The sequence below is a fragment of the Aulonocara stuartgranti genome (assembly GCF_965226115.1).
Source record: "Aulonocara stuartgranti genome assembly, chromosome: 11".
Classification (NCBI taxonomy): Eukaryota; Metazoa; Chordata; class Actinopteri; order Cichliformes; family Cichlidae; genus Aulonocara; species Aulonocara stuartgranti.
In genome coordinates, this window is record NC_138947.1 from 27460639 (window position 1) to 27472302 (window position 11664).

The 11664-nt window shown below is 40.3% G+C and overlaps 1 long non-coding RNA gene across 1 annotated transcript; it reads right to left on the bottom strand.

Annotated features, from left to right (window-relative positions):
* Positions 1-3296: 3296 nt before the first annotated feature.
* On the bottom strand, positions 3297-11437 carry LOC309716574. The gene is made up of 3 exons (XR_014279476.1): positions 11386-11437; positions 6866-6981; positions 3297-3369 (listed from the first exon to the last, which is right to left on the bottom strand). It is a non-coding gene; the product is annotated as an uncharacterized lncRNA (long non-coding RNA).
* Positions 11438-11664: the final 227 nt, after the last annotated feature.

Sequence of the window (11664 nt, forward strand, 5' to 3'; positions counted from 1 at the left end):
TTTCCTCCTTTCTTAGTTTCTTTTTTCTAGATATATAATTATTATACTTAGAGAACTTGATCAGTGGCATTTGCTGTATGTGTACATAACAACTAGACTACAGTTGAAGGTCCGAGACAGGAAGCATGTTCTGGTTCTTGCATACATCCACGCCGACATCTTTGCAATTGTTCTTGCTATATAATGTATGTCTACAGATGTGTTTTATAATTTACCCAAAGAAAGTCACAAGTCTAGGTAACACGGGAACAGGAAACGGAAAGGTGTGTGTATGTGTGTGTGTGTGTTACAAATCTTGTGGATGTATGGTAAAATATTTTGAGAAAGTGGCTTGTTTAATCATGTGGAGAATGGCTACAACTACTGTGTAGCTTATATTCATTAAGAATGCATTGGGCTTTACACATACACCGCCTATCTCTGGTACATTTATGATATGAAAAAATATACACTTTTTAGAGGCGTGCGTAATACATGTGCATGCAATCACAAATGGAAATACACGCGCACTTTTTTTCTGAGAAAATATCCGTTAGAATCTATCACATCTTGTCAGTAGTGACGAACCTATGGAAACTCTGGAGCGCACAATAGCCTTCACAGCAGGACAAGTAGTTCCTGACTTCACGCTCTGTCTGTCTGTGCACACATATCCATGGCTCAGTCACTGTAAAGAGCAAGAGAGGACTGTGAAGTCATTTTCTCTTTATAGGCACAGTGACCTGCTGTTCATGGCTTTGTCTTGTTCATCTCAATATTTTTATGTCTCACAGTTTAAAAGTCATCTCTCCAACGAAACTTGCCTCTTCCTCTCTTCCTCACTTCTCTATTGTAAGATATACACATGTTCTCAGACAAGTGCAACTGATCTGAATGATAAATCATGATAAAATCAAAATGTTCTTTTGTTCCTTCTTCTGTTTCCTTTGTTTGTTCACCCCCAACACACAAATTTCCACTAAACCTACAACTCTCCTTGGCCAAGTTTTGTTCTCGTCTGAGGAATTTCAACATAAATCAAAACTAGAATACAGGGAACAACTTGGCATGATATCACTCCACGGTTTTACTCTCTGTGGCTCTGATAAGAGAACACAATACAAAAGACACTGCAGATAAACACTGCAGTAGGTGATCAAAGCTCATCACATGTTGGTTTAAAATGGAGCACTGTAACAAAAAATAATTTCCCCCAGGGATCAATAAAGTATTCTGATTCTGATCACAGCAACAACAACAGATCAAACATTTTTAAAAGTTGTACAGGTTTACTATTGATTACATTCACTACTGCCATTTTGGATTGTGAACTTGCTGGTGCCGCTTTGCCTTTCAGAGTGGGAATGCAGCAGCAGATCAACTAGAAGCACTTTGAGAATCTTATCCAGGGATTCAGTATCCCTGCTTTTAGAGTCAATCTGCTCGGCATCTTTCTGTCCAATCAGTCTGAAACGTCTTAGTCTTACAAGTTCATATATTCCAAGCTACAGCAAATTTGTTGAAATACACTTATATACACAGCACTTCAAAAATATTTTTACCTATTTCTTTTCCAATATTCCAGTAAGAATTGGCTTTCTACTGCAAGCCACTACAATCCTGAGACTTTAATTATACAGAATTGTCAGGACAGTGGTGTTCCTGGCTACTTGATTTACACACTGGATTTCAGTGAGTTGAATACCAGCTTCACGAGGAATATTATTGGGGAATTGTTGTCTGCATTACTGCCCTTAACCAGTATTGAATATTCACTTTGAGACAACAAACAATAAAAACATTATAAGTGACCTATCAAAATCAAGTGTAATGTTGTTCTTGTTTCAGTGTTGAACTAACTAACTTTGCTGCTACGGGAATATTTCATCATACCATGGCTCATTTAGTTAACAAAACAGTTTTTTTAATAGCATGCACAAAGACACACAGGTGCTAAATATACACTGTCAACTGTGTATATATGTTTTATGTTACTGAGGTCTGTACAGGTTTAAAAAAAAGAAGAAGAAATGCACAGAATACATGTGGCACAGTTGGAGTTGTTTTTCTCAGTTTACATAGTCAAGGCTTTGAGATTTAGTTTAGCACCACCAGCTACAACTGTTTTCCATAAACCAGGCTTGTGTGGGTAAAGCTTTTGGTCAAGTACAATATTTACTACACAATTTCTGTAGTAAAATGAAACCGTATGAAACAAATAATTATACTTAACTGTCAGGACCTACTGCAAAGCTGTGAAATAGCGAGCACTGGAGAGAGAGTACACTGTACACTGATGAGCCAAAATGTTTTGGTCCCTTTGGCCTAATATGCTTTTAAAATGCTAATGAGAAGTCTTAATGATCTTTCTGACTCTCCACATTATGCAGACCATTGAGTTATTTGGCTAAAATGTGACTTATTGTTGAGAAGACTATTTGCCCATTTAAGACTAAATGTTTTTAGTCTTAAACAACTTTCCTTAGATGCTTTCAACACCATTTAAAAGATGAACTGAGAAACTACAGCTATTTATCTGTCCTCTGACGCTAATGAGGATACCATCTCCTTTATCCATGTAACAAATGCGCCATGAGACAGAAAGCTCATGGTCAGAGAAACAGACTAGAACAGAGTGGAAGTGAGTCAGAGGCGGGCAGACAGTCTGCATACCAGCCAGGCATGCAGTCATCCATCTATACTGCCAGACAGACAACATGCTCTGTTGCTGCTCACCCTCCAGGTGAAAGAGGTCAGTGCTAGTGGGTGCTTCACAGAGGCTCTCTTGTAAAGATGCAAAGGAAATCTTTCCGTTGAAAATTCACAGACTGAAAATTTTTTTTCCAACTCAGGGATTTCACGTTTTAAACGGGGGCTACTGGATACTAAAGTTTCTTCTTAGCGGAGCAGTTAGAGAGCTGTGTGCATGTGTGACCTTCTCATAGCAACAAGCAATGAACTCTTAAAAGGTTTTCACATGTTCCACACACTGGGAGGAACCACACGTAGCATTTCACTCAAGCAGATGTTAATAGCTTTAAGCTAAAATGCGAGTGATTGGCGGAAGGAGCACTATTATTCTTTGCAAAACAGCTATCCGTCCAGGGTTTACAGTTTGTTAAGTTTTGCCTCCTGACCCAAATGTTGACAGTGTGTGTCTACTCAAAGGAAACACCTGCATGGTGTCAATGAGCACCTCAGGGGGCACAGGAGGCCTTTGAAGTAGTGGAAACTCACACATAGTCACAGACAGAAACATAAACAAACCCCGACTCTATCCTAATCCCCCCATTAACCCCAAATCAGTATGCTTCATTGTGAGAACTGAGAGAAAGCCCTAAAAGTAGTCTTTGTGTCATCCCACTGAGAACCTCTGGATCTTCCAAATATCTGCAAACACAATAAACAGAAACAAAAACTGCTCTATAAATTAGCCGAAGCAGGTTTATACTAATGACAGTGTAACAGAAACACATTTGAACAATGTCTTGATTATTGTACTGTCGTTGTTAGATTAAGATTGTTAGATTAACACATAACAATAACATGTCATACAGTTTGACTTTGCTTTATCTGGCTGCAGAACATTAATTGTGTTGGGCTAGTCATTGTTTGTAACCTGGTAGATGCAACCAAAACCTTCTCAGTTCACACTAAGCTCCTCTGTATCATCAGTCCCCTCTCATCTTCTCATACCCTCTCCTCTGGGTCAGTGTGTCAGGGCCCCAGACTGTGCCAAGCAGTAAACAGTCTGTTCAATTTATCTCCAAAATGATGAAAACATACTTCAGAGCTTTAATGATAAATGATAGGAAACCAGTAAACACCTCACTTCCATTTGTCTAAGTTTATTATGAGCACACTTCAACATATAAATCTGAAGAAGAGCTAATAAATAATTGGGAATTGCCTTTTTGACCTAATAAGCAAGCCAGACCAGGCCATTCTTTTTCAGATGCTGACCTTTACAATAACCTCTGTTTCATGCAAAAATAATTTCTCACCAAGCAGCATGCTCAGTTTCTTTATAGTTGAACTGATAAAATATTTGCTTTTGTTTGTTTGGCTTGTGTAGACACCCTCAAGGCAGCAATAAGAACAATAATAAAGAGTAGAGTTTATACTGAGGCGAAGCAGAGATAGTAGAGCAGTGAGTAGATCTTCCAGATACATGTAAACATGCTGACATTAAATTAAGTTTTGGTTTAGTTACTTCCCATTTTATTTTGAAATCCTCCTTGTTATTCATTGGAGTTAGTTTTACTTCTTGCCTTAGTTATTTCCTGCCCTTTTTGTGTCTCATCAGTTAATCACCTGCTTCATTATATATTCCTCTTTTGTCCATTAGTAAATCTTTCCAGTGTTGTTACACCCCGGCCTAGGCAACCGGGGTGCAACGCAGGAAAATAAAAATAAGGCAAAATAAAATCCACGAAGGCCCTCCACCAAAATCCCAAAACGAAAATATCCCATGACGAAAGTATTTACAACAGACTATTTATGTACAACAAAACACCAAACTATTTACAACGGGGGGAAGATCGCGACCATGACACACTGAAACACAGGGTTTAAATACATAGAGGGAGCAATCAGGAAAATGGACAACAGGAGGGAAACACAGCTGGGGCAAATTAGAACTGACGAGACAGGGAAAACGTAAACTGAACACACTAAAATAACACAGACTTTCAAAGTAAAACAGGAAATACATAACAGTCACGCAAAAACAAAACACTGACAACACCGAAACGTAACATTTCCCCCCACCCAAAAATCAAACATGTAACCCCAAGTGAAATGTTTTGATCAAAAGCGGATGAAGGCTGGTGGAGGCTGGAGCGGTCCCACGGACCCTCCAGCGAAGGCGGATGAAGGCTGGAGCGGTCCCACGGACCCTCCAGCGAAGGCAGACGAGCAGCCCACCAGCTGCACACACGGACACGCAGCCCACCAGCTGCACACACGGACACGCAGCCCACCAGCTGCAGAAGGCTGGAGCGGTCCCACGGACCCTCCAGCAGACGACGAAGGCTGAGGCGGTCCCTCGGACCCCCCCAGCGAAGGCAAATGAAGACTGAAGCGGTCCCACGGACCCTCCAGCGGAGGCAGATGAAACTGATGGAGGCTGGAGCGGTCCCACGGACCCTCCAACGAAGGCGGATGAAGGCTGGAGCGGTCCCCGGGCCCTCCAGCGAAGACAGACGGAGGCTGAAGCGGTCCCTCCCTCGGACCCTCCAGCAACGGCGAACGGCTGAAGCGGCCCCCCGGGCCCTCCAGCGAAGACAGACGGCTGAAGCGGGCCCTCCGTCGGACCCTCCAGCGATAGGACGAGCCCCCATATGTTACACCCCGGCCTAGGCAACCGGGGTGCAACGCAGGAAAATAAAAATAAGGCAAAATAAAATCCACGAAGGCCCTCCACCAAAATCCCAAAACGAAAATATCCCATGACGAAAGTATTTACAACAGACTATTTATGTACAACAAAACACCAAACTATTTACAACGGGGGGAAGATCGCGACCATGACACACTGAAACACAGGGTTTAAATACATAGAGGGAGCAATCAGGAAAATGGACAACAGGAGGGAAACACAGCTGGGGCAAATTAGAACTGACGAGACAGGGAAAACGTAAACTGAACACACTAAAATAACACAGACTTTCAAAGTAAAACAGGAAATACATAACAGTCACGCAAAAACAAAACACTGACAACACCGAAACGTAACATGTGTTCCCTTCATTTTTTCCCCTTTCATGTTACCACTGACTATCCTGTGCGTGACTATTTTGACTTGTTAGCTCTAAAAGCCCTACACAGCATTTAAGCATCTTTGTTGCATTACATATTTTCGGTTCATCATGTGCCAAATGTTTTCAGTTGGTGAAAGGTCTGGACTGCAGGCAGGCCAATTCAGCACTCTGGTTCTCCTACTACAAAGCCATGCTGTTGTAATAGTTGCAGCATGCAACTTCTGTCCTCCAAATAATTAATTAATAATAATAATAATAATTTAGCATTGTTTTGCTGAAATATGCAAGGCCTTCCCTGAAAAGAGCATAATCTGGATTGGATGTTACTCTAAAATTTGTACGTATCTTGCAACACTGATGTGTAGGATTTTGAACTGAGTGCTGATAACAAGCCTCTCCCTGCCATCCTTAGATCAGATGATGCAGCATCAATGTTTTCCAGAAAGCGTTCACCTGCATTTGTGGATGGCATGGCAAACTGTGTTCACAGCCCATAATTTCTGAAAGTGTTCCTGCGCCCACACATCTTGGTGATTTCTATTGCATACTCATGCCTCTTTTTAATGTAGTGGCATTTGAAGGCCTGAATGTTGGAGGCATCCAATATTCATTTTCAGTCTTGTCTGGAAAAGTCTTCCTGCTACCATGTGTGCCTCTGACTCCATTCAATCCTTTAAAGCACGCTTGAAAACGTACCTGTTCAACATGGCTTTTCCGACTCACTAATTCTCACCCCTCATTAATTGCTGTATCGCTACTCATTTCTCTGGATAATCATGATTTCTCCCTATCTCTACTTACTTATGCTTTTGTTTGTTCTCTATTTTCTCTATTTTTATTCTTCCATTGTAAAAATAAAACACATTGGTGTTTACAGAAAAGCTAAATCTCAATGTGTTTCTAAAGTTAAGGCATAACAGTGATAAAAGTATAATTAAATGGTTTCAGATGCTGATGTGAAAGAAGTGAATACCACAGAAATAAAGTAGAGCCAAGAACAGAACCCTGTGGAACACCGTGAGAAATTTGGCAAAAGATGTAAATAGTTGTCTATATGTAGGTGTCTGCAGACAGCCGATACCTCTGTGAGTGAGATATGAAGAAAACCATTCAGGTGCCTTTACCAGATATGCCTACCAGGTGCTCCAGTCTCTGGATCAAAGGCTGAACTGAAGACTCTCCTGTATCACTGCACATCAGCAAGTTATTTGATAGGAAAGAAGTTTCACTAGAATAGGCCCTACAGAAATCAGATTGAAATGTGCACAGAGGTATGTTAGTGGCTTATCATTTTAAGGGGAGCATTTGTTTTCTTTTGAAAAAAAGAGAGAAAAAGAAAAGAAAAAGAAAGGGCCTTTAGCCCAGACACATTCACCACAGAACACCAGCTACATTCCAAGTAAATGTCTTTTCTAGTAATCATTTGGCTACTGCTGCCCTGAAAGTTTTTCAGCAGTGAATTGCCATCCTGTGATTCAATCCTTAAAGGGAAGCCAGAAAAACAGCTGGAACCTGCAGACACTTTGTAAAAGATCAAGGTTTTCCATTAGCTCACCAATTTTTCCAGGACGTGTTTGAAATACAAGTCTTCTGTCAGCCCGCTAGCATCACACAAGCTCAGTGTATCCACTTTTCCTTGAACCATTGTCTTATTTTGAGGTCTAGGTTAAGAAAATACAATTCAGTGTTTACTGTAACTTTGATTATTGTGGCATGCGTTCAGTTAGTAATATTAAACGCGGCATTGAGAACTCTGGTGTCCAAATGGGTTAATAATTTAAAGCATTTTACAACTGCTGCAGTAAAACTTTTGTTTAAGCCTCAATGAAAACATAGTTTTTGACTTTCCCCTGTTTAACACAGCCTCAGCTAAGAGTGTTAAAGGACCTATCACATTTTATTGGTTTGACCATAGAGGAGATTGAAGTTTTGCAATGTTTGCATGCTTTAATTTACATCATTCTAACTGGCTTGAGAGAGGGTACATATGCACGTTTACAGAATCCTCGAGAGGTCCAAATGGCCGTATGTGAACTTGGTGATATACACTAGCTCACTTGTGCTTCTGCGTGTGTGTTTGCATCTAAATATGGTCATGTGCATGTGTGTAATTTTAAAGCTGGATAGCCTCAGTCAGAGAGGCCCCACTGAGAAACTCAACATGGGTGGGCATTGACAGACTAATTCCTGACTTCCTTAGTGACAATGTATGAAAAGTTACAACTGTTTACTGGGGATTTATGCTTCAGTGGGAGACCTACGTCATAGCTACTTCATAACCACAAATCCCTGAAACCATAACCCATCGTGTAACCTGACGTGCACCTTCCTAGAAATATAACTACACGTGAAGTGATTGTGACAATTGTGATTGTTTTGTCCAGTATCACCAGTTGTTCCTGTGCTTTCTTTTGGGGTACTGTTTCATCAGTTTTTGAATTTATCAAAGAGAAAATAACAATCATTGCCTCAAAATTAGGAATAATAATCATAGCCTCAATAGAAGAACTCACAAAGTTTAGCAAATTAATGGATGGAGGCAGATGGAAAACAAAGAGTACTTGGGGGGATGGATATTTTTGCCCCTGAAAAAAAACAACAACAATAAATAGTGGGGATCCAGGAGGGAAAAAGTCCCAGCATTTAATTTGTTTCTTCCAGTTGGCACTGCATATAAAGCACTGGGACACAACCACAAGATAACTAACATGTAATGAACCAGCACATGGATGTATGGTTTCGACACTTGAGCAGGTTACATTGTAACCTTAACAATGATTCCCTGCAGTAGCCTAAATCAGGACATAGTAAACCATTTGACAATCCAGACCGCTCTTTTTACAACTAAAATAGCATAAAAAAGTCTTTCTTATTCCATAGGATCTGTTGAGAGTCTTTGAAATGATGAACTACCAACTCCTCAAGTCATCAATATATGAACTGCACATCTCTGGTATTTGGTTTGAGTCCTACCATAATTATCTCAGCTGATTTTCATTGAACTCCTAATGATCCCAGCCAGACAGCACTAATCACTGCACATTGGTAAGACAGAGGTGAAGAGAGCAAGCACATTTAAATGCTTTGATGTTTAAAAACACAACAGTGAAGATACATGTATCAAGACAATTAAATCTCTCTCAAACTGAGTCAAAACATTTTAAATGCTTACATCAACCTTATTTTCAGCTTTTAATAACTTGTTGACAACTATGGCAAAAAGACCACATGTGGTCTTGTTGCCTTTTGATCCAGCTGTTCTGTGAGAAAATATTCTTACTATCACAGCAGAATATCCATCAAGAACAAAAGTCATCAGGAAGGTTAATAAGGCAATTAAGGATAACAGCTCCCACTGCAAAGCCTATTCACACTCCTATGAGGAAGAAACCACGAGAGTGCGAAACCAAAAACAGCCCAACTGTTCAGGCACACCTCGTCTTCTAGTCTTGACAGGTGCTAAGTTTCACTCCATCCTACTTACTGCTTTAATTCACACATTGGGCTTGATTTTTTTTAAAGTGTGTTTTAGGCTACGTCCACACTAGCCCAGATAGATTTGAAGATGGCGTTTTCGTCTGAAAGTGCTCCGCGTCCACACTGTCGTTTTCAGTCGTTTTCACAAAGTTGTGCGTCGACATTGAAAGGCCGAAAGCGGTGACGTTCCAGTACTGCGCATGCGTGAAATGCAAGACGATTTGACCTGCCTCACTTCTGTCTGCCATTTCTTTACTTTCCGGGTCTTTGAAACGTCGTGGCAAAATGTTCAGGAAAAGCACCAAGTTTTTTTAATGGACTAACAATAAGGTGGAGTTGTTGCTGCGAGAATCACAAAAGTACAAAGTTGCAAAAGCGAGTGAGAATAAAAGAATTCGAAGAAAAGCTATCTGGAGCATGTACAGACTGATATTAATCTTTAATCTGTCAAAATTGACTGCTGTGTAATGCCCTCCACTATTTTAGTTTAATTGGTCACTTGACTGCATCACATGACTAAAATATGTCATTGTTTTCAAAAAAGTCTCAGTTTTCGCTGTCCACACTGCGACGTGAAAGCACCATTTTCAAATGTATGCGTTTTCGAGAGCATTTTCAAAACGTGGTGTTTTCCTTGAGCCAAAACGCTGTCTCAGTGTGGACAGGAGGCCAAAACGAGGTGTTTTCAAATGAAAACGCATTAGTGTGGACGTAGCCTTAGTGTCTTGTCTGATGTTGCTGTGTGGATTTCCAGAGTAGGAATTTCATTGCATCATTGCAACAGTTGCCTAGGCATGACACCAAACCCTTGTATTTTTAATCTCTTTTATCTTCAAAAAAGAACTTGAAATCTTACCACTTATGAGACTTGTTGAAAACTTTCTACTTTATATCTCCTCTAATCTGTCTCTGGACAAAAGCTTCTTCTAAATGAAGGACTAAAACATCTATAAAAGTCCAACTGTTCTAAAAGAATAACATTGTGCTTTGATACATGATAATGCCCTGGCCACGCTGTGTTAAAATCTGACAGGCTTGCTCTCTTTGGTTCATGGTTCATCCACCATGATGGTGAATTTAAAATACCGCTCCCTCTTTTTAAGCCTTTGCACTTTCACACATACTGTACATGTGTGCAGATGTTCAAAGCAATGCTCACTGCACAAAAACAGTGAGCTGGAGAGTTCACATGTAATGCTGTAATCAGTGTAGGGGAATTTGACACAAGGTTATGTAAACTACTCAAAAACTCTACCTCGGCTGGCCAAATTAGGCTTCAACAGAGCCGGAGAATTCAAATGACAGTGAGAATGGGAGGTACAGTATTTATGCTGTTCCACTCTGTCATCTTTTGCTCCTAGGGAAACTTTAAGTGAAGTATTATTTAGCCATGTGTTGTAGCTTCACCTAAGAAATGTGAAAATCTAGGGTGAATGTGGAAGCAGCTCGGTAGACTCAATCGTGCTCCTTTATTTGATGTCTCTTCATGCAGTTCTACAATGGGCAGAAAGACATAGATGGTCAGAGCTTTTCTTGTTTTCCTTATCTCCATGGAAGGAGCAGAGTCTACAACATAGGGCCAACTTTAACCTTTTTACCCTGCCACACCTCAGTACCTCAGAGGAGCAGATTTGTTCCAGAAAGATTACACACACAGCCAGCATGAAGGTCAAGAAAATGAAGCATAAACTAAAGAGAAACTCACAAGGTTTGTGAGAATTAAAAGTACATTTAAACACTTATCACCACACTTTCTTTTTTACTCTCTCTCTCTCTCTCTCTCTCTCACACACACACACACACACACACACACACACACACACACACACACACACACACACACACACACAGTACCACATGCCTTGCACACCTACAGCACATGACATACGTTACGCTAACCAGACGTCAGCTTTGGTCAGATGGTGTCAGAGAGCAGAAAGAAAATAGGTGAGCTCATCTGGGAAAATCATAACTGAAAAAACATTAAGGACCCTCTATTCGTGAGAAAAAAAAGACTTTTTGTAACACTTTAGTGGAGATTGAAATGACAGCCAAATCTCACCCTCATTATACTGAAAAAATAACATAAAAGAATAATAATAATAATAAAAAGTTTAGTTCTTTTGCACCAGTTATTAAGAATCATATAGCATTAAGCAACACTCACAGCTCAGGGATTTAAAGTGGTCCTCTTTCTCAGAAGTGATGTGTTGCAGAGTCTTTCAAGGACACTGAGAAATGTAACTATGGCAACAATGTGTATTTGTTATGGAAGAGCTGAATCCGAATGTCAGGAAAACACTGAAAACGCAGAGAAACACAGACAGGAAGACAGAAACAAAGAGAGTGGAAGGGTGGAGGATGTTTGAGTGTCAAACTTTGTTTTACACACCTACAGCAAGATGCTGCTGAATTGAAAAGTTGCTAGCTTGCAGTGACTAAGTGA